At 44.2% G+C, this 21,706-nt stretch overlaps 1 pseudogene; it reads right to left on the bottom strand.

The window, feature by feature from the left end:
- Window positions 1–11,758: 11,758 nt before the first annotated feature.
- On the bottom strand, window positions 11,759–12,653 carry LOC127694406 (40S ribosomal protein S3a-like; annotated as a pseudogene).
- Window positions 12,654–21,706: the final 9,053 nt, after the last annotated feature.

Below are 21,706 nucleotides of genomic sequence, written 5' to 3'. Positions count from 1 at the left end.
ATGACATTCATCAGCATTTCTCAGCAGCTCTGAGCATCTCAGTTCCTCAGTTTCCTCTTCCATGTTCATGAATCTGAACATGCCTCTGAGTAGCGTGCACTAGCTTATCTTCCTCATGATCTATCTGACAATGAGTGGAATTCTGGGCATACTCTCCCAATTTGGGGCAGTTGTTTGACATCAGAACTTCTGGCTAAAAATGAACCACAAATTGTGCCATAGGTAAAGTGCACTATGAAATGTGTCCCAGATTCTTTGAGACCCATGGAAATAATCTCACTTCGAAGAGAAATTTCCTGTGTGTGCTACAAGTGCATCTATGGCTTATAATGAGGGGTGTGTGTGTGGGGGAAGGGAGACTACAAAGAAAGATCCTCCTTCTAGAGTCCGAGTTCTGGAAAGATTAAACAATTGCAATCAAATCCTATATATTACCTCATGAAACTATGTGAAGGACAGTCAACATAAATTAGATCGATCATTTATTTATGCGTGGATATATACAGATACAGGAGGTATAGTTGCCTGGCTTGTGGGATGATTTGAATCTCTAGAGAAATCGCAATCTGGGTACTCAAAGGGGGTAGGAATGACTTAAAAGTTCCCTTCACTTCCCTCTTCTGTTCTAATCAAATGAGGTTAGGCCTTCTTCCAAATGTGTAGAAGCAAATCTTATTGTTAGTCTTTTTTCAACTTGACATAAACCAGAGTCATGTGGGAAGAGGGGACATCAACTGAGGCATTGCCTCCATTAGCAAGGCATGTGGGAATGTCTACGTGGTGTTTTCTTGATTGGTTGTTGATGTGCGACAAACTACAGTGGATTCTACAGCCTCAGCAGGTGAATCTGGGTTGTATGAGAAAACAAGATGATCAAGCCATGGAGAGCAAGCCAGTAAGGAACATTTCTTTATTGTCTCTATCAGCTCCTGTTCAGGCTCCTGTTTGAGTTTCTGCCCTGGCTTCCCTTGATGATGGACTCTATATGAATACACTTTAGCTGTCTTCAGACACACCAGAAGCAGAGGTCAACCCATTACAGATGGTTGTGAGCCACCATGTGGTTGCTGGGAATCGAACTCAGGACCTCTGGAAGAGCAGTCAGTGCTCTTAACCACTGAGCCATCTCTCCAGCCCCAATGATGGACTCTAATATGTAAGGTGTAACACACCCCTTCTTCCCCCAATTGCTTTTGGACAGTGTTTTATTGCAGCAGCAGCAGGAGATAAACCTGGACATTCACTCTTTAGCTTGTTGGTCCTTCTTTTCTCCTTCCTACTTAAACATAGCTAATGGCTGATTCTCAACTTCTAGTACCCCTTAATGGGGTCAGATCCCAATCCCACTATTAAAATCATGGATTATCACCAAACGCCAAATAGCCGGATGTGGATAAAGAAAGTGATCACTCCTTATCTGGAGACATTGTTAAGTCACTCAAGCATATACTTACATGGCTAGTTTTCCCACACTGGAGAAAATCAGTCAAGAGGAGAAAAGTGTGGGGAAGAGAGACTTGCAGGGTGGGAAGAGCTAATGTTGGCAACCTTAAGTCTTCAAGAGAAGGTGAGCTGCCTCATCGCTTCCACTGCAGATCATCAAGAAGAGACCAACTCATGAACCTGGGGAGATCTGGTTGGGTCCTCTGGCTTTAAGATATGCCTCCTTGTTTTGCTTTTTTGGGATGGCTGTTCCCTCACCTCTTTTCCATCCTCTCCCCTCTTCCCTGTTATTCTAAATATGAAGGAGGCTTGCAAAAGAGTCAGTTTGTTTCTATGGACCCCTCGGGTTCCTCTGCTCCTTCAGGCTCTGGTATTTAGTGTCTTGGATTCTATTCTATCAACCCTTCTCTCAAAACTTCCTCTTAGACACCTATACCTGAATGTCACTGTGGACAGAATGCTGCTTCTAAATCTTTCCCTAGGTTTCCATAAAGATTTCCCTAAATCTTTCTAACTAGGACTCTATTGAATCTTAAAGAACCCAGTTGTTGTAGTTAGTTTAAGCCAAAAGGAATTGGGGGCTCATGAAAGCACAATTGCCTGCCTTAGTCTGGTTCAGACAGGATTAGGTGTGGAATTCAAATAAACACTATCATGATGTTCACGTCCTGCTTCCTCTTTGATGAGATCAGCTTTCGTCTTCATTGACTTCACTTTCTTGCAAAATATCTCCACACAATAAGGCTTCTCTTTGTTTATACAGCTTTTCTATCTCATGCTCTTGGAAGGACAGATAACCTTTCAAACCTCCAGGGTCTATATACCACTCATTTGGTTTGGCCATGGTTGGGCCATATGCTCATTTTTTGAATAGTCTCTGTATTCTGGGGAGTGGGCTCTGTCTTTTATCCTCAGCCTTGTCACACTGGGGCAGGGGAAACAGGAACCTTGATAGATGGTGTTATGGCAGTTGCATAGTGCTAGGCAGGGTTGGTCCTGAAAGGAAGTATTATAAACTTCACAAAGCCCCTGAGCAAACTGAGGTCAGCAAAAATGTCAATTGACTGAGATGATATCAAGGTATTTCTGTGTGATTTATAGGTGCTCCTGATAGTCTAGACCTTCAAAATGACTTTCTCACACAGCAGGAAGAGCTTTTCTCTTAATAACTGTGTTCCTATTACCTGAAACACAGTAGGAACTTAGTATACTTTCTTCATAATAGACATGGGGTGAGGTGACACCTAAGATGGTAAGCCAGTGACTGCTAGCTGATGGTAAGCCACAAGGACATGAAAGTGATTTCCCCCATTGCAAGAAGAATCATTGTAGAGTCCCTTTAGTTTAGAAATTCGATGATGACTCCATAGAATATACAGAATCAGTCATGTTCTTGTTATCATCATTGACAACTGATAACTCTCTAAGGGAAAACCCAATCTGATATATAACACTTGATAATTCATGTGGTGTAAATAAATGCTCTCACCATGGTTGAAATCAAGCTAACTTGAACTCTCTGGAAATCAGAGTTAGAAAAAGATGATCACAACTGGTCGTCCAGAGCCTGGTTCTAACCCAACATACATGTAGCAAAACATTTCCAAGACTCTGCTTGGTTTTTCATTGTTGCGTTGGTTTATGAGACAAGGCCTCACTATGTAGCTTTGGCTGACCTCTAAACTCACTTTGTAGATGAGGCTGACTTAAAACTAGCTTTTGTTTCTGCTTTCTGTGTGCTAGAATTACTTTAATAATTGCTATGTTATGAAACAATCAGTGCTTTATTATGAAATATATAATATAAAATTTTAAATTTTCAAGAGATCAAAATCTAAAGAAATAAAATATAAAATACTTACATCAAATACTTGAAACTATCTAATGAAATAATTCAAAGTGGTACTGACTTAGTCAGATGACCTCAGCAGGGTAGTAGTTGGCCTAGTGACCTACATACCTGTGATGGTTGATCTTGATACTGAGAACACAGAAGAGGAAGCAGGATTCCAGAGGTCATGGAATCTTGTACCATGGTTCCAGAAACCTACTGAGGCCAAGAAATATACAGCAAGGGTGAAGTCTCTGAAAGGAGGTCCTGGGCAGTCATGCATGAAGCTGTGAAGTGAAATGTTGTTGGGTATAGAATCACAGGTTTCTGATATGTTTAGGTGGGCTTACCAAGATTAGGTTAACTAAGTGGGAAGATCTGCCCCAAATGGCGGAGTTATCGTTCCATGAGCTGGGATCCCAGAAGTGAAAAAGCAGAAGGTAAGCTGAACAAAAGCTTCCATCCCTCCCTGCTTCCTGGTTATGGATGCAGTGTAACCAGCCATCTCATATGCGTGCTACTGTACCTTGATGGTATCTTTGAAACTCTGAACTAAATTAAACCCTTTGTTCTTTGAGTTGCTGTCTTTGTTACGTTTTATTGCTTTGATAAAACACCATGACCAAGGCAATTTATAAAATAATGTTTAATTGAACTTATGACTTTAGAGGGTTAGACTCTATGATGTTAGACAAAGGAATGGCAGCAAAACAGTTGACAGCTCATCTCATGTCTTGATCCACACTTAGGAGGCAGAGCAGGAACACTGGGCCTGGCATGAGTCTTTTGAAATCTCAAAGTTTACCACCACTGACCTCCAACATAGCCACAAGCCCTAACCCTTCCCAAACTGTTCCTTCAACTATGAACCAGTCATCCAAACATATAAACCACCACAGTTGTTTTTATGTGGTGTTTGTTGTTGCAATGGGACAAGAATCCATACAGAAAATTGGTACAAGACATGGGACTGTTCTATGATAAACCTGACCCTGTGGGTCTGACGCCTTTGACACTGGTTTGTAAGAAGAATGTGGAAGTTTGAAACTTTGATCTAGAAAACTCCTGGGTGTTATCACTTAATGGACTATTCTGGTGGGAACATAGAAGACAAAATTCTGGGAGACATGTAAACAATGAGGGCTGGGCTACCGATGTTTTGGAGGGAAGCAAGACTCCAGCTGGATCTGGTGGGGTCAGCTCATGTGATGCTCTCCCAAATAACCTGCCTGCATTCTACTGTGTCCCAAGAGCATCAGTGAGGTCAACGCTCAAAGAAATGCAGTTCTTTGTCTGGTAGAGGAAATGCCAAGATAGGAGAGTATTCGGCAGCCCTCCCTGCCCCCTCCCCCTTCGGCTCTGTGTGCTCTGTCAGTCTAAAGAAAAAAAAAAGTGTGCAGCAGAACTATAAGGAAAATGAGAAGTTCAGTAAGGAAGTGAATATGAGAAAGTTTAAGGTTTTAAAGAGGAAGAGTGCAGATGACAGGTACAGGGAACCACGGTAAAAGTGGGTGGTACCATTCCCTGGGCCCTGGATGATATAAAAAGGAGAAGAGAACTGAGCACAGCCAGCCATCGCTGTCTGCTTTCTGATTGTGGGTACAACGGGAGCAGACCAGCTGCTTCAATACCCTGCCACCTTGCCTTCCTTGCCATAGAAGAGGACCCTGCTTTGATTTTTGTCGTTATTGTTGAGACAAGAAACCCTCTCAGTGCATACTTTGGAGAACAATGGCTAAAACACTGGCTCTTTCTCCAAAGAGCAAAGACCACACCACAGGGAAGAGGCGGTCTTCAGTTGCAAGATTCTAGTCTGCACAGTGAGGTATATGGTTGAAACTAACACTTTAAGGAGCTCATCAGCTAAGTTAGGCTGTGGCCACAAGCAATGCTCAGGTTCAGTGGCTGACAGCAGGTGTTTGTCCACACCTGCTCTGCTTCTTAGCCTAGAATCCATCCTGCCTCTAACCACAGTGGGCAGGGGCGTGCAATCTCTGCCTGTGCCCAGGAGAGGGAGCTGGCAAGCAGCGCTAACAACTCACAAACATGAGATGAACCGGCTACAGTTTTATTCATTCTTTTCCTCCTAGGTTTTCAGGGGACAGTGGAGGGGGGGATCAGTTTTATTTGATACTGGGACTGAATATGTCTCCAGAAGTCTTGAACGGAGTTGTAATTGTGTTGAAGAAGGACTGGAGGGGGACACTATGCCTGATCCATAGAGAAAACCCCTAGCAAGTACTTACAAAGTTCAGAGACAGGTGACAGTGTGGTATGCCAAACGTAAAGTAAATCACAGACCGTGCACGCTGAGTGAGTGACTGCATGGACAAGGGAGTCTTGCGGAATCTGACTCTCACTGGGAAGCGTCTTCGCTGCGCCACACTTTCCCATGGAGAGCCTTCCCTTTCATTCATCCGAGTTGTTGTTCTGGCTGAGGACGGTCATTATTTACCCTCCTCCCCCAATATGAAGACAACATAATCGTTTTTTATCCTCCTCCCAGTAGGTTTCATGGATGGAACTGAAAGATTTAGCCTTTTAATAAGTGGGAGTCAAATGCTGAATGAGTATCCTTGGAGCAGGAGATGCAACGGTGTTTGGAAGGCTTCGGGTTTATCCCGTGGACAGACGTTCCTAATCACGAAATTATTTCATTCTAGCTTGTTGAATTGTTCCTAGACTCTGAAAACATTTTCTAGAGGGATAGGATGAACATGGATACAGAGCTACGGAGCTTTCTCTGTGAGTTTGTTACCCTCTTCTCAGCTTACTTGTGTCTCTAGTCAGATGTGGTTCCGCCATCTTTTTCTGCACGCAGAAGCACACATGCCCACCTTGCACACATCTGTACATTATTCAGGAAGCCCTCATAATCTGTTATTTTATAAGCACATCTATAGACTGCCCACCAGGCAAGTGGTCTGCTTAGTTCTGATCAGCAGTTTTGTTTGTTTTGCTCTAAGACATAGAACACATAGCCCAGGCTATCCCCAAGCTCACTGTGTGCATGAGTCTGGGCTTGAGCTCTTCTCGTCCTTTTGCTTGCCTGGACAATGCTGGTCTTAGAGGCATATGTCTGTCTCTGTGCCCTTTTGCTCTGCAATTTTTACAGGAAGAATCTCAGAACAGAACAATGAACTTCAGAGAACATATGTAAGTATTCTCTACATGTACATATAGCTTTCTGCTCTACACATGCAGATGGCCAATAGTGCCATGATGGGATTCAGTGGAAAGCTGCATATAAAATGTTTCGAATATTGACTGAGACCTAGGTTCGCATCCTGACTCTCATGGTCGTAGTCCCCTCTCTTTATTTCCTCTAGTCCCGGGTGGAGGACTGCTTGTTTCTTATTTGATTCTCCTTATTTGTTCACTAATAAAAGTGACTTTCTTGACTTACACTTAGTGTCTTTTTGCATTTTCATTGGATCTGACTTTATCTTGATTAGGGCACACCCAGTTGTCTGCTGCTTATTTGATTTTGAGACAATTCCTTTATCTTTCTCTGTATGGTAGAGACAGTCTGCTGCTCACTTTCAGCACAGTTGGCAAATATTTTTCCAGCCTTCACACGCCCCCCCCCATCTTTTTGCTCTCTAGAAAATTAAAAAAATTTGAAACATTAAAAATGTAACTTCTGTGTTCATTTCTTGCTTAGAGTGACCTTCCCACCCGATGGTAACATAAATAGTCTCCTAAAATTTCTCTCAAAAAAAAAATCTCTATTGCTTCAGTTTTCATATTAGATCCTTAATCCATGTGGTTTATTTTTATACATGGTCTGAAGTAAAGGGCTAATGTTGTTTTATTCCAGATGAATAGTCAATTATTCCACTCTCATTTATAAAATAAACTTCTTTCTTGACTGAATTTAAATGCCACCTTTATCATATATTAAGTTCCTATATATATTTACATTTGTTTCTAGAGTCTTCTACTGATTTCAATGAGCATTCTTGTGCAAGATCCTGGTATTTTGATTGTGCATGCTCATATGTAATCTCCATCTTATGCTGTTCTTCTACACTGTGTTAGTGCTCCTTACACGTTCTCACACAATTTAGAGCCACACTGCCCATGTCCCTTAATAATCCTTATACATTTTCTAAACCTTTAATTTATAAGGAAAAGGTTGACTTTTATGATATCGTTTTTTTTTTTCATCTGTTCATTTAGAGTTTATTTGATGGGATATTTTATACACAACATTTTGTTGATGCCTTGGCAATTTAGTTTTAATGTGATTGAGTATTATTAGGATTTTTTATTTTATTGTTGAAGTGTATATTTCTCTGTGTGCATATTGCACAAGTGTGTGGAGTGTGAGTGACAGAGGAGGCTGGAGGAAGCTGCCAGACCTTCTTGAACTGGAGTTACTGGCAGCTGTGAGCTGCCTGGTGTCAGTGCTGGGAATTGAACATAGGTTCTCTGTAAAGCAGACTGTCCTTTTAACAGCTGAGCAATCTCCACTGCCTTGTTCATTTGAATAGAACTGTTTACTTTCTTTTCAAATTCTAAGTGGCCTGCTAATACAATGGTGATTTTGTACTTTCACGAACTTCCTAAATGTGTTTATACGAGTGCATGCATGTATGTGTGCTTGCCTGCATGTGTGTATGTATGTGTGCATGTATGTGCGTGTTCGTGTGCAGGTGTGCATGGAGGCCAGAAGTTGATTTTAGGTACCTTCCTCTATTATTCTCCACATTATTTTTTAAGACAAGGTCCCTTATAGATCTTGGAACTTAATATTTTGGCTAGATTAGCTGGTCAGCAATCTCCCAGAATCTGCCTGTCTCCACTACTCTACACCTACTTTAAACTTAAAAATAATTAAAAAAATCAAATTTACTTTTTAGTTTTAATTGTTTTTAAATTATGATGATCTTCTCTTGGGAATTCTAGGCATATGGTTTCATAATGTGTAAATAAGACAAATTGTTTTCCTTTCCCCTTATTTACTCCACTCACCTAGTTTATTATTTGATGTTACATTAGCTAGTGTCTCTCGAAAAACACAAAGCTGCACATAGGGACAGACTCTGCCCCCATCTGCTGCTAATGAGATTGATTTCTACCTCACATTGAATATACTGTTTGGCTTTAAGGTTTAAGAACAGTCTTTATCATTCTTGAAGCTTTCTGCATATTTCTGTTGGTTTCTGCAACTGCTGTGACTACAAAAAACGTATCAAGTGCCCTTTTCACGGCCTCGACATTTTATTGTTGTTACAATGCATTACAGGGATAAATGCTTTAACATTGATCCAACTAGTGTTCCTGGAACAAGAACTACTTTGTATGCAAAGGGGGGGGGAACCCCTGCAGGAAAAGACAAAGCTGTTTGTATACACGTGTGAAGTGAAGAGAAAGCCAACACCCAGCACAAGTATTAATGGAACCATGCAGCAGGGGTGACTGTAGTCTCAGGGTATCAGACTGAGACAATAGACCCCCGGGACTAGGATTTCCCTAGGAGCCTCCTGCTGGGGAAGGAGAAGGCTGGAGCCCTGATGCCCACCAAATGGGAAGTGCTGTCTCCTGGAAAGAGATTCCACACAACGCTAACAACTTACTGTACCATCATCTTGCAAGACAGACTGGAGTCAAGACAGTCATGGGCCAGGGATGGGTAGAACCAGACCTTGATCAAGGCTGCTTCTTTGTGTATAGCCCTTGCCCTCTATTTAAACCAAAATCTTATCAGGACCCCTGAAGCTCTACATGGGAGGGTCACTGAACCTCTTTTTAGTTGTCTCTTTAATTGGTCTACTGAGGATAGGTGTCTGAATCTAGAGCAGGCTCTGACTACAACAACTTTTAATGTTATAGCTGGAGTTTAGATTGTTAAGAGAATAAGGAAAGAAAAGAAAGGAAGTGAAACCTTTCAAAATATAAGGCATATAAGGAAAAAATTAAAATCTGATTTCCAAATAGGTTTAATCACTCTTTTGGCAAGCTATCAAGGCTGGGGGGATGCCTGCTGATCCCTAGGCAGATGCATAAACTGTCCCCATATGGCAGACATGGGTCCCACCATGACATTTGTGGGGAGCTGTGGGGTGAGTGTTGACTGTGCTTCTTCCAACACTGGGGAGGGGCAGCAGATACAGTTTCTCTAGCCACTTCTAAATAAGTGAATTTTCTCTTTTCTACTGCTTGCATTTAACTAGTAACTAGCTACCAAGTGGACTTCCTGCTTGACTCCTGAATATCTTGAGAAATTGTTCTTGTCTCTTCCCCATGGTAATTACACATGGCTAGGTCTCATTCTATGGGCAGGCACATGGATGGAGAGAGTGCCAGGCTGGCAGGACAAAGATCACAGGACTGAACTTGGTCCATGGACATTGTGGAGGCTGCATGACAAAAGAAGGAGCCACTGTAGAGACTCCACACTGACTTCGAGTTAGAATCGCAGGCACAGCATGAATCCCATCCCAGAATTTAACAACTTGGAGTAAAATCTGAATTAATTTTAAATTTATTTTTATATGTGTGTAGGTGCCTGCTTGTCTGTATGTGCACCCTGTGAGTGCACTGCATGGGGTTGGGGACAGAAGAGAGTGTTAGATCCCCTGGAACTGGAGTTTTGTATGGCTGTGAGCCACCCAGTATGGGTCCTGGGAACAGAACCTGGGTTCTCTCCAAGAGCAGCAAGTGCTTTTAACCACCGAGCCCTCTCTTCAGCTCTGCCCAGCTGAAGTTTCCAATACACTTCTGTCAGTCCCGTGTAGTTTTAATTCTTAGCCTAAGTTGACAGCTGCAGTCTTCCATGTGCTGAACTTTGGTCATCCACACAGTTCATACTATGACAGCATTTCTATAGGATCAAGTGGCGCCAGTGAATTCCTGTTGCCTAGTAATATCCCAACCATTAGGCTATCCCTCTCTGATTAGTGCTGATGCTGGTATAGTCCTTGATTGTCATGTAAAGGGATGGCGCATGCAGAGACAGACAACGTACAGTACTTTATAATGATCACGGATGACTATGGTGCTCCCTGCTGTGCTTGCATTGGCTTAGGAAGCACTCTTTCTGTAAACACAGTTTCACTCTACAGCAGCCTTGTGCAGGTCATACTTAACAGGTCTCTTGACTGCACCATCTTCTATTGTGTGTGATTTAACTTTATAAAACGTGTGTGTGTGTTCATGCACACATAATGTTCACACACACACAACACCCACACACATATCAGGTTATACAACTTAGGCAGGCTTGTGGAAGTACATGGCATGACCTGTATACAGTGAGACACTTTTCTTAAAATACAGCCCAAGCTAGTGACTATTTGAGCAAGAGTTCTTGCTACATGGCATGATTTGTAACTTTTGAGACGTTCTGCCAAACTCTACCTAGCACACTCTGGGAGGGAGCCTAGAAGCCCATCTTGTAAACCAATGCTTGTTGTATTCTGTGGAGGATACCTGGTAAAGACCAGTCACATGGAGTTGGTGAATGTTGGAGAATCATGGTCTCAGTGGACACTGACATGAGAAGCAGTCCTGGGGCTTTCAGACCTCATTTCTGGTTGTTTCAGAGTGGTCAGGAATGGTACAGGTCCAGGGAAAGACAGATGAGGAGATGGGTGGTGTCCCACAAGAGTTTCAGTGAGGCGGTCAGGGTGGGTGTTGATGGGTCATGCAGAGCCACAGGAGAACAGGCTGTTACAGACCTGTAGCTAGTGAAGGAGGGAGCAGACAGGAGAGAAAGCTGAAGTGGACCACTGACCTCACACAAGTGAGGGTTGCTCTTCCATCCAAGAAGAAAGAAGGGATACGAGGTTTGAAGAAGGACATTTCCACACACAGGGAAGTGTTGTAAGGAAAATAAAAACTAGAAACTGTGAAATTCTAGGTCAGGAAGAGACAGGTTTGGGTAACCCTGCCTATTTAGTGTTGACCCAAAGCAGTAGAAAAATACACTTCAGAGAAAAATAAAATGGGAAAAAGTTTCTTCCTTGTTGTGATTGAGAGAGGCAAGAGATCCAGGTTTCATTTCACAGCCTTGTCTCCTCAGCTTTTTGTGGTCTGGACACAGCAGGCATATGCCTGTCCTGTCTGCCCAGTGGCCACCTGATGCTGCATGTCCTGACTTTTATTCATTCCATCTTATGTATTACTGTCCAGACAGGATACTTCTCTCCAGTGTTTTCTGCCTTTCTCCCCTTTCTCAGCTCTCTCTCCTTTCCTCTTCTTCCTCTTCTTCCTCCTCCTCACTCTTCTCCTTTCTTTCTTTCTTTCTTTCTTTCTTTCTTTCTTTCTTTCTTTCTTTCTTTCTTTCTTTCTCTCTTTCTTTTCTTCTTCTTCTTCTTCTTCTTCTTCTTCTTCTTCTTCTTCTTCTTCTTCTTCTTCTTCTTCTTCTTCTTCTTCTTCTTCTCCTCCTCCTCCTCCTCCTCTTCCTCCTCCTCCTCCTCCTCCTCCTCCTCCTCCTCCCAAATAGGGCTTTATTTGTCAATATTAAAAATCTTGATTCTAAACTGACTCTTGGACTGGTGGTTCATATTCATCAGCTCGTTCAAGCTTGGCACTGGTCTCGTCACCAGTTGTTTTGCCAGAACCTTTACCATGGAGCTCCACGAGATTTCCCAATTCAAACTTGGGGTTCCTCAGCATTTTTACTTTTCTAACAAAGACATCATGAAAAGGATAAACGGACTGGCAAGGCTTTTCTATGTCTTTCGCAATGCTGTCTGGAAGTAGTTTGTTAACTGCTTCCTTCAAGTCATTTGTCTGCACTTTTTGGGCCATGATTTCCATCATCATCTTCTGGATCTGGTGGTCCTGCTGGTGCTGCCCATAGGATGTCTCTCTTATCTGGTTGTTGCATTATTTTTTAGTGAAACCAACACAGAAAAGTCGGAGCAAATACCCATTGGTCATCTTGACATCAACATGAGCTTCAGTCATGGTCTGCTACTTTTTTACTATGGAGCACATTTTGTCCTGGGTAAGATTCGAGCCATGGAAGTTAATGAGACGGTTTTTGCCTTGATTGTCCTCAGTAATTAGCTTGAATTTTCTAAATGCAGCTTCATCATTCTGTAGATCAGCAAGGCTCACTTCAGACACACAACCCTTGTGGCCATCAGATGCAGTTTTGGTTCCTTGAGTCCTAGTGACTAGTGTTCTTCTGATGTTCCTAATATTGAACGTGGTTGGAGCTTTCACGTCAGTCACATGAGGCTTTTTTAGGAAGTGAATCAACCACTTTCTTTTTTGCTCCCTTCTTGCCACCTTTCATCAGGCACATGTTCTTATCAACCCGCGATAGTGGGAGAGCCAAGAGGACTCTCCTTTCTTCTTTATTCAAGAGGTTCAAGGCCTCAGACCTTATGCTAGTGCTTGTAAACACTTGGTTCCAGCACATTTCCTTTGTTCCCAGATTAACCTCCCAGCTACCTCTGTCACTAACCCCTGGGGGCACACCTAGGGGTCCTATTTTTAGAACTTCTACTGTAAATCTCAGACACAAGCTGTTTCCTGCTCTGGAAAGCTCACAACAAAAAGGTTGCCTCGATTAGCATAATGACTATAGTTCCCATGTGCATAATTCTCCTGCTCCCAAACATCAGAGCATCCATTCACCATGGCAGCCCCACGGGACAATAAGGCACAGCACCACATGTCAGCAGGGATTGTCTCAATTTTCCTATATTGTCTCTGTCTTTCTTTGGAGTCACATTTAGGAGAAATTCTGAGGACTGTGGAGGACAAGTTAAAAATAAAGAGCAACTTCCCCAGCACAGTGTGTTTTATCAGAGTAGAAGTGAGACTTAGAAAAGCTGAGTTGTATGTGATAGAGACTTGTGTGGTCAGAGAGATGATGGCTCAGCAGGGAAGGGAGCTTGTAGCCAAACCTAGTGACCTGAGATTAATACTGGGGAGCCACAGTGGAGGGAGAGAACTGACTTCTCCAAGTTATACACCTGTCAATACACACACACACACACACACACACACACACACACACACACACACACACACACAAAGTGAGAAGGCTAGGCTGATTCCATGACATCCTTCAAATTGGCAGTCAAAGAGACTAGGCCTAAAAACTGGGCAAGCTCAGGCAAGAAAATCCCCAGGCTCTAGCCTTCAGGCCCGGGTAATGGAATGTCCTTTCTACTTGGCCTGAAGCAAGGACAATGGGTCAGCAGTAGTTTTTAGTCTTCCTCAGTAACAGTTTTCCAGACTTCCCAGCAAGTTTCCAGCCCCCACAACCTGGTAATAGAATGTCCATAGAGATGGGACCCAATAGATTAACATAGAGGTCACCTACCCCTAATAAGCTTTAAATCAGGCCTGCAAGCTCACTTGGGTATCCTTGGGTATCTCTTTATCTAGGTAATGGGAGACCCCAGACTTTTGCATTTAAATGCTGCTTGAGTCTATGGTAGCCTTCATCTGCAAATCATGGACCAAAGAGAGAGAGAGAGAGAGAGAGAGAGAGAGAGAGAAGAGAAAATGTTAACAAAAAGTCAGTGCAAGGGCCATCATGAGTTTCCAGATCAGGCCATGGACCACTGACTGGATCATCTTGATCATCTAAATGGGTTCCCGGTCATTTCAAGGGGGAATCTTTAGTACAGAAATCAACACGGGTTGGCTATTGGTTTGTTAACTAAGAGTATAAAAACTGAAGTCAAATACTCCAGATTTGAATATGTAATGTTCAGTGTTGTGAGATGTCCACCAGACAAGACTTCTGGGATGTGGGTTCAATCCAATAGAAAGTCTTTATTAGCTAGCAGCCTAGCAGGTGACAACTACACTGGGTGTTTGGGACCCCAGTACAGTCTGTAACTTTTCTCAGGTTGAGACACACACACACACACACACACACACACACACACACACCAAACCCAAAAATCAACCCAAAAATATATCCTATATTGACACACGCCAATTAGCAAGAAGCAGAACGACAGAAGGCCAAACAGCAAGGTTAGTACATTGAAGGCTCATTATGGGGATTTACATGGAGTGCCTTCAAAGAGCACAAAGGATTTGGGCAACAGACTCTTTCTGAAGAGAGTGTGTCCTTTTCCCTGTTGGACTTCAAGTATGAAAGGAACGAACCTCCCCAAAGGGTAAAGAGTCTATAGAAACAAGAGAACCTCCAAAATATAGAGGAGCAGCAGTGGCCCAACCCCCAGGTGGTGGTCCAGGGGTAGAGGACACAGTAGCACACATGTTCAGGACACCAGCAGGTCCTGTCCTGCTGCCTGTCACAGAGGTAAGGAGCAGGAGGTAGACACTTCTCTGTGAGAGGAGCAGAAGCCAGTAGGAAAGATATGCTCTGCTCGGGAGACTGAAAGAAGCTAAGCTGTGCCCTCTGGAGACCACGAAGAATTTTGGGAAGAAGAGATTGCAGGAGAAGGTATCAGCTGTCAGGCTAGAAGGCATACTGGCTGTAGGTAACTACCACATGTGACAATGGAGTCCCAACTAGAGATTTACGGGGTGTTCTCATGTCTCTGTTTACCAAGGAACTCATGTTGAGTCTAATAGGAAATGTGTGGGGAGTGGCAGACTAGTTGAACTCATTTCCATATCTTGGTCTCATGTTCCAGTGTCAATGAATATAAAGATTTGGTCCTCACAGTTCACAGAATGAGCTGTGAGAAGATGCAGAGACATCTGTGGGATCGTCACAGAGGCTGCTCTGGTGTAGCTTAGTCTTGATAGAAGAATGTCTCATTCTTGGGAACAGAACAGTGCTCACTGTTTTGTTGTTTTGTTTTGTTTTGTTTTTTCCTCTTTTGATTTTTCAAGACAGGTTTTCTCTGGGTAGCTCTGGCTGTCCTGGAACTCACTCTGTAGACCAGGCTGGCCTTGAACTCACAGAGATTTACCTGCCTGCACCTCGTGAGTGCTGGGATTAAAGGTGTGTGCCATCACTGCCTGGCTAGGAGTAATTATTTTTACAGAGAATATTTCAAATGATTTCTTGGAAGCTTACGTTTCTAGACTAGTGTTTCTCTTTATAGCCTCAACTTAGTGTTTATAGAATGACAAGACGGATGGGAATCCTGTGAGCATCTATATTTGTATCTGTTCATTTTTAATTTTTTATATATGTGTATGTATGTATGTGTGTGTGTGAGTGAGAGAGCACTTGTATGTATACACACATGCACATGTACATGTATAGGTCAAAGGACAACTTGCCAAGAGTCAGTTCTCATCCTGGGGCATCAGACTCAGGTCACTGGGTTTGGTGGCCAGCGCCTTTACCCACTGAGCCATATATCTGATTTCTGTTGTTTACGTTTATAGTTGGCCAAGTCCAGCCTATCTTTTGTGTCAGACCCCATCTGTTGTCTCTCCCCCCTCTCTTCCTCTTCTCTCCCTCTCCCTCCTTTAGTTTGGGTTCTATGTCCTGTGTTAGTAATTCTTTGCTTTGACTGGAGGATGTCTGTCAAAACGCATCACAAAGAATGGAGCTTAGCTGCAGCTGGATGGCGCTGGCTTGGACAAGTTGATTCTGCCTCCAAAGCAACAAATGGAACTTTCACCAGAGATCTAGCTGTTGCACATGTCCTAGTACACTGATGATTGAAACATCTTATCTTAGAGAAAGGAGGCAGGGAGGAAGGGAAGGAGGAAGGGAAGGGGGAGGAAGGGTATGCGTGGGTGAGTTTGTCAGAGCCCGAACTCCTTTTCTTTAGTACAAAGTCAGTCACAGGCAGGCTCCCTGCTCTCTGCTGTAACTCCTGTGTGTGCCTCTCACATGCAGTGAGGTGACCTTCCCACACGCTCCTGGGACCCTGTATTTTCTGATCATGGAGGTGGCTTTTTGTCCTTGTGAGACACGTGCTCTCAGAGGCACCTGTCTCTGGTGGCCGCTGTCTTCTTGGGACAGAGTAACTCTTGGCTGCCACGACTCAGTGTCTTTTGGGTTTTTCTTCTACAAGCAACACTTTCCGGTACTGCTGCTTACTCTTCCCTCAGCTCCAGATTTCTCAGCGTTGGCGATGCTTGGCACTCACACAGGAATGTCTCGTCTCTGCCTGGCTTCTCCATTCTACCACACTGGAATAGCATCTCCATCCCGAGAGTCCCTAAACCCCAGCCTTTCTGCCTAGTTTAAATCCACTTATCTTTCTTGACTTATTTATTTCGATGTTACGGAGGAAACTCAAGCTTAATGGAGTCAAAATGAAATTCATGATCTTTTACTTGTGCCAAAGAAATCTCTCCTGCTCCCAGCCCAGCACACAGCCGCAAGCTTGCCCGGAGCTGGGATGCTCGGTTGTTTATTCCATCTGAGTGCACAGGGCTTCTTTTGCTTTCCTCTTAGCTGATACTCTGGGATGGCTAGCTTTATGCACTGACTTTCCTGGGCTACTGGCTACCCAGACAGATGGACAAACTATTTCCAGACACACCTACGTGGCTGTCTCTTGTTTTAGAAGAGATAGATTTGAATCAGGATGAGGAAAGAAGATCTGCCCTTGCTAGTAGGGGCATTACTCAAACCACTGAAGGCCTGGGCAAAGAGAGGGTGTGAATGCTAGCTTTGTCAACTCAACACAGTCTAGAATCACCTGGGAAAGCAGTCTCAAGGAGGAATGTCCTACGAACAGTAGCAGATGCTGGCACATCTGAGAGGGATTGTCTTAGCTGAGTTAACTGAGCCAGAAAGACTTACCCTAAAGTAGAAGGTCCTATTCGCCAAGTTTGGTTTCTGAACTGTGCTAAGCACTGACCTGTATGGTTTAACCCATTCCCTTCTGCTTTTGAGCGTGGATATCCTGAAACCAGCTGCCTGGGTTGTGATGGATTGATACCTGGAATTGTGAACTAAAATAAAGCCTTTCTCTTCAAGGCTGTTTTCGTTAGCTATTTTATCACAGCAACAGGAAGGAAGCTAGAACAGTGGGTAAATTCACTGTCTTCCTGAGGTAGGGCACCTCCCTCCCCCTGCCCCTCGACACTGGAGTTCCTGTTTTGTTGTGTACACAGGGCTTCCTACTCTCCATAGCTCTCCATAGGCACAGGAGCCGTGATACACCTCTTCTAAGATGGCTACATATAACACATGCTTCAAATAACAGGGTTTAAATGACCTCCCATTCCTCTCCAACCTGATGGGGCTGGGAGGACAATGAATGCACGTTTATTCTCTGTTAGAAGGGCACATTGTACTTCGTTTTGTGAAAAGGAATCTCCATACTGCTGCTTTGTTTGTCTGCGTTAGGTCTGACCTAGGTGGCTCCTCGAGAAGATGGTGAGGAAAATGAGAACCCTGATGCACAGGGAGAGGCAAGAATAATGAGAGAAAAAAGTTCAGGCGTCCATAAGGAGAAAAGTGCCAACAAGGCTGGGCCCAACCAGGGGCAGCTGGGATACTCTCCAGTGTCTCCCTGCTTTTGTTCCCCTTCCCTGGGAAGTCAGCTAGTTGTAGATATGGGAGTAGAGTGGGCTGGGGTGGTGGTGGACAGGGGTGGTGGTGGGCTGGGGTGATGGTGGGCTGGGGTGGTGATGGGCTGGGGTGGTGGTGGGCAGGGGTGGTGTGAGCTGGGGTGGTGTGAGCTGGGGTAGTGTGAGCTGGGGTGGTGTGAGCTGGGGTGGTTATGAGCTGGGGTGGTGTGAGCTGGGGTGGTGTGAATTGGGGTGGTTGTGAGCTGGGGTGGTTGTAAGCTGGGGTGGTGTGAGCTGGGGTGATGTGAGCTGGGGTGGTTGTGAGCTGGGGTGGTGTGAGCTGGGGTGGTTGTGAGCTGGGGTGGTGTGAACTGGGGTGGTTGTGAGCTGGGGTGGTTGTGAGCTGGGGTGGTTGTGAGCTGGGGTGGTGTGAGCTGGGGTGGTTGTGAGCTGGGGTGGTGTGAGCTGGGGTGGTTGTGAGCTGGGGTGGTGTGAGCTGGGGTGGTGTGAGCTGGGGTGGCTGTGAGCTGGGGTGGTTGTGAGCTGGGGTGGTGTGAGCTGGGGTGGTGTGAGCTGGGGTGGTATGAGCTGGGGTGGTGTGAGCTGTGGTGGTGTGAGCTGTGGTGGTTGTGAGCTGGGGTGGTGTGAGCTGGGGTGGTGTGAGCTGGGCTGGTTGTGAGCTGGGCTGGTTGTGAGCTGGGGTGGTGCTGGCAGGTTGAGGGGCCTGTTAGCCTCTTTGTGAAGTGCTGCTTATAGACCTGTTTCTCGTCAGTTCTCATTGGTGTTTATTCCCAATACAAATCCACCTCTGTGTGCTGACATGGCTGTCATGTCAGCACAGGTTACCACTGTCCAGCCTTCATTTTCAGGCTTCTGTCTTTCTCCTGCCACACTGTGTTTCATGTGTTCTTGCCATTTGATATGCTTTCTGCCTCCACCATACCTTTTACTTATGTGTGACAGGGTCTTATTGTGCAGCCCAGACTGGTTTTAAATTCATGATCCTCCTGCCTTAGGCTCCTAAGTGCTGGGACTGTGGCTATTATCTTAATTAGGGTTTTATTGCTGTGAATAGACACCATGACCAAGGCAACTCCTATAATGACAACATTTAATTTGGGCTGGCTTACAGGTTCAGTCCATTATCATCAAGGTGGGCACATGGTGGCATCCAGGCAGGCAAGGTGCTGGAGGAGCTGAGAGTTCTTCACCTTCATCTGAAGGCTGCTAGCAGAACACTGGCTTCCAGGCAACTAGGATGAGGGTCTTAAAGCCCACACCCAAAGTGGCACGCTTCCTCCAACAAGGTCACACCTACTCCACCAGGGCCACACCTTCTAAGAGTGCCACTCCTGGGCCGAGCATATACAAACCATCACAGCTGTGTACCAGCACAGCCAGCTTGCACCATGCCCTCGTCCACACGGCTTCCGGGAATATTCATCCTCAGGTAATCTTACTCTCAGGTAATCTTACTCATCTTCCAGACCACTACACTGAGCCATAGCTTCCCTGGAGACCGTTTTTCCCTGGAAACCCTGGCAGGCCCCTAAGGATGCCACTGTAGCAAATGTTAGTTTGATATTCAGGCATATTTATAATATCTTTATATTGTTTATCCACCGATGACATCCTTTTTCATAGACAATAGAAACCATGAAGAAAGTGACTTACGTCCCACCCTACCACCCCAGTACCAGGCATAGAACTCAGCACAGAAAAGAGGTTCAAAAATCAGCTGTTGAATGAATGGATGGAACTATTGGTATTAACCAAGGTGCTGTGTTCACGTGAAGGGAAACCCTGCTCTTTTGGCTGTAGAACAATAGGCTGGAACCTGCACATTTCAAGGCTTCTCTTCTCACAGTCTCATCCATCAGCAGGTGAGTGGGCTGGGCTGTAAATATCCATAGGTGTGTAGGAGTGACCCACTCTCCCTCCTGTTACAGAAGTACATAGGAATGTTGTCTTAGGGTTGCTGTTGTTGTGTGAAACACCATGACCAAATGAACTTGATGAGGAAAAGGGTTTTATTTGACTTACACGTCCACTGTGCTATTTATCAATCAAGGCAGTCAGGACAGGAACTCAGAAGGGCAGGAGCCTAAAGGCAGAAGCTGGTGCAGAGGCCATGGAAGAGTGCTGCCTGCTGACTTGCTCGGCCTGCTTTCTTATAGAACACAGGACCACCAAATCAGGGATGAACCGACCTACCATGAGCTGGGCCCTCCTTTATCAATCACTAATTAAGATTTGCCCTACTAATTAAGATTTTGCAGAGACAGGTAGATACCTAAGTTCAAGGCCAGCCTGGTGTACAGAGTAAATTTTAGGACAGTCAGAAATTCTCTCTCTCTCAAAAACAAAAAACAAAAAACAAACAAACAAACAAACAAACAAAAAACCAAACCAAACCAAAATAAAAACCCCTTTTTTTCTTTTTCTTTTTCCTTTTTTTTTCTTTCTTTCTTTTTTTGCTTTTTGCCTTACAGCCTGATGGTTTTTCTCAGTTGAGACTCCCTCCTCTCTGGCGACTTTAGCTTATGTCAAGTTGACATAAAACTAGTCAGTACAGATATCTGCAGGGAGGAATGTCACTTTGAGGGACACTGTTTATATCTACTAGTCATTTAAGGACCTTAATGACTTAGACAAAAAATAGGCCACAAAGTCATTCTCTTTGGGTATTTCTTAGAGCTGGCTATACAGCGCTCCTGCACCTGCTTTTAATGTTGAGTTTCTCACAGACCTGGCAGATCAGATTACATTTCAATCAGGAGTAAATTGATCTCAGGATATTACAGGGTCGTCTCTCTTGACCACTTCTCAAGTTTACATCTTGTTAATCTCACTTCAGTTATTAATGCTTCTCTCCAATTTTCTGATTTTTTTCCTCATTTACTTAATGGCAACTTCTAGAACAGCTTTCTCCATACAGCCCTTTCTCCCTCCTCTTTCTGCTCTCCATGGGGTGTCCTTTGGGAGGTATTTCAACATTGTAACTTCCTGATCAAGTTGACCGTGGCACTCAAAACTACATCCAATTTTAAACCAGTTACCACTTAGATCTCCATAATGTTTCTAGTTCTTCTGACTCCTAGTCTGCTCTGTGTTGCATTTCCCCACTCTTTGATATTCAGCATCTTTACCAGAAGCAGTGAGTGCGAAGGCAAAGTTCATAAAAACTAAAACTCAAAAAAAAAACAAAAAAACAAAAAAACAAACTAACCAACCAAACAAAACAAAGCAAAAACAAAAAACAAAAAACAAAACCTACCCCACTGCAGGGGAGCTGTCTTTAGGGGAATTTGAATGGAGATTGTGGAACATCAGATAAATGTCAGGGAGGAAGGAGTATTTCCTGGATTCCAGAGACCATCAGCAAGCAGGCCACACTGAGCCTGGAGGGCTGCGGGAGTAACGGGGCTCTGGTGGCATCAACTGTCAGTCACTGCATCATTTACCTGCACAGATTGGCTGGGCATTAAACTGGGTTTCTCTTTCCTTCATTCAATTAATTTGTTTTTCTGTTAAAATCTTTTACCCATAGAATTGAAACCTAAAGTACTAACTAGACATTTGTTGTTTGATGTCTTACCAACTATAACTTCTCCCTGCCCAACAGTTCTGGGAGCCAATGCATGGCAAACCAAACGAGAGGGTAGTGAACCCTACAAAACTCTTTGACTCCTGAATCAGCTTCCCAGGAAGTCATCCCCAGGCTCCCCCAATGGTTGGAGTTTGTGTGAAATACCTTACTTTCTAATAACCTGTGACAGAATAGTCCCCAGGCCCTACCCACCACCCAGACTCAGACATTAAGGGAGAAGAGTCATGCTCCCCTCTCTCACGGAGCAAGTTTCACTGGCTTTGCAGACTCAACCAAGGGTTTTTAACTGAACTCTGTCCCCCATGCAATTAAATGACATCATTCTGGCTCGGAATCTATTCTGGCTCATGGACTATCTTTAGCTGAAAGAGGTCTTTGGGTCACCAGGGCTGTACAGGTCTGTATCATCACACGTGTGCCTGAACCTTGTCCGGTCCCACTGT

Source organism: Apodemus sylvaticus, chromosome 10 (assembly GCF_947179515.1).
Source record: "Apodemus sylvaticus chromosome 10, mApoSyl1.1, whole genome shotgun sequence".
NCBI classification, from domain to species: Eukaryota; Metazoa; Chordata; class Mammalia; order Rodentia; family Muridae; genus Apodemus; species Apodemus sylvaticus.
This window is presented reverse-complemented; position numbering and strand designations above follow the sequence as displayed.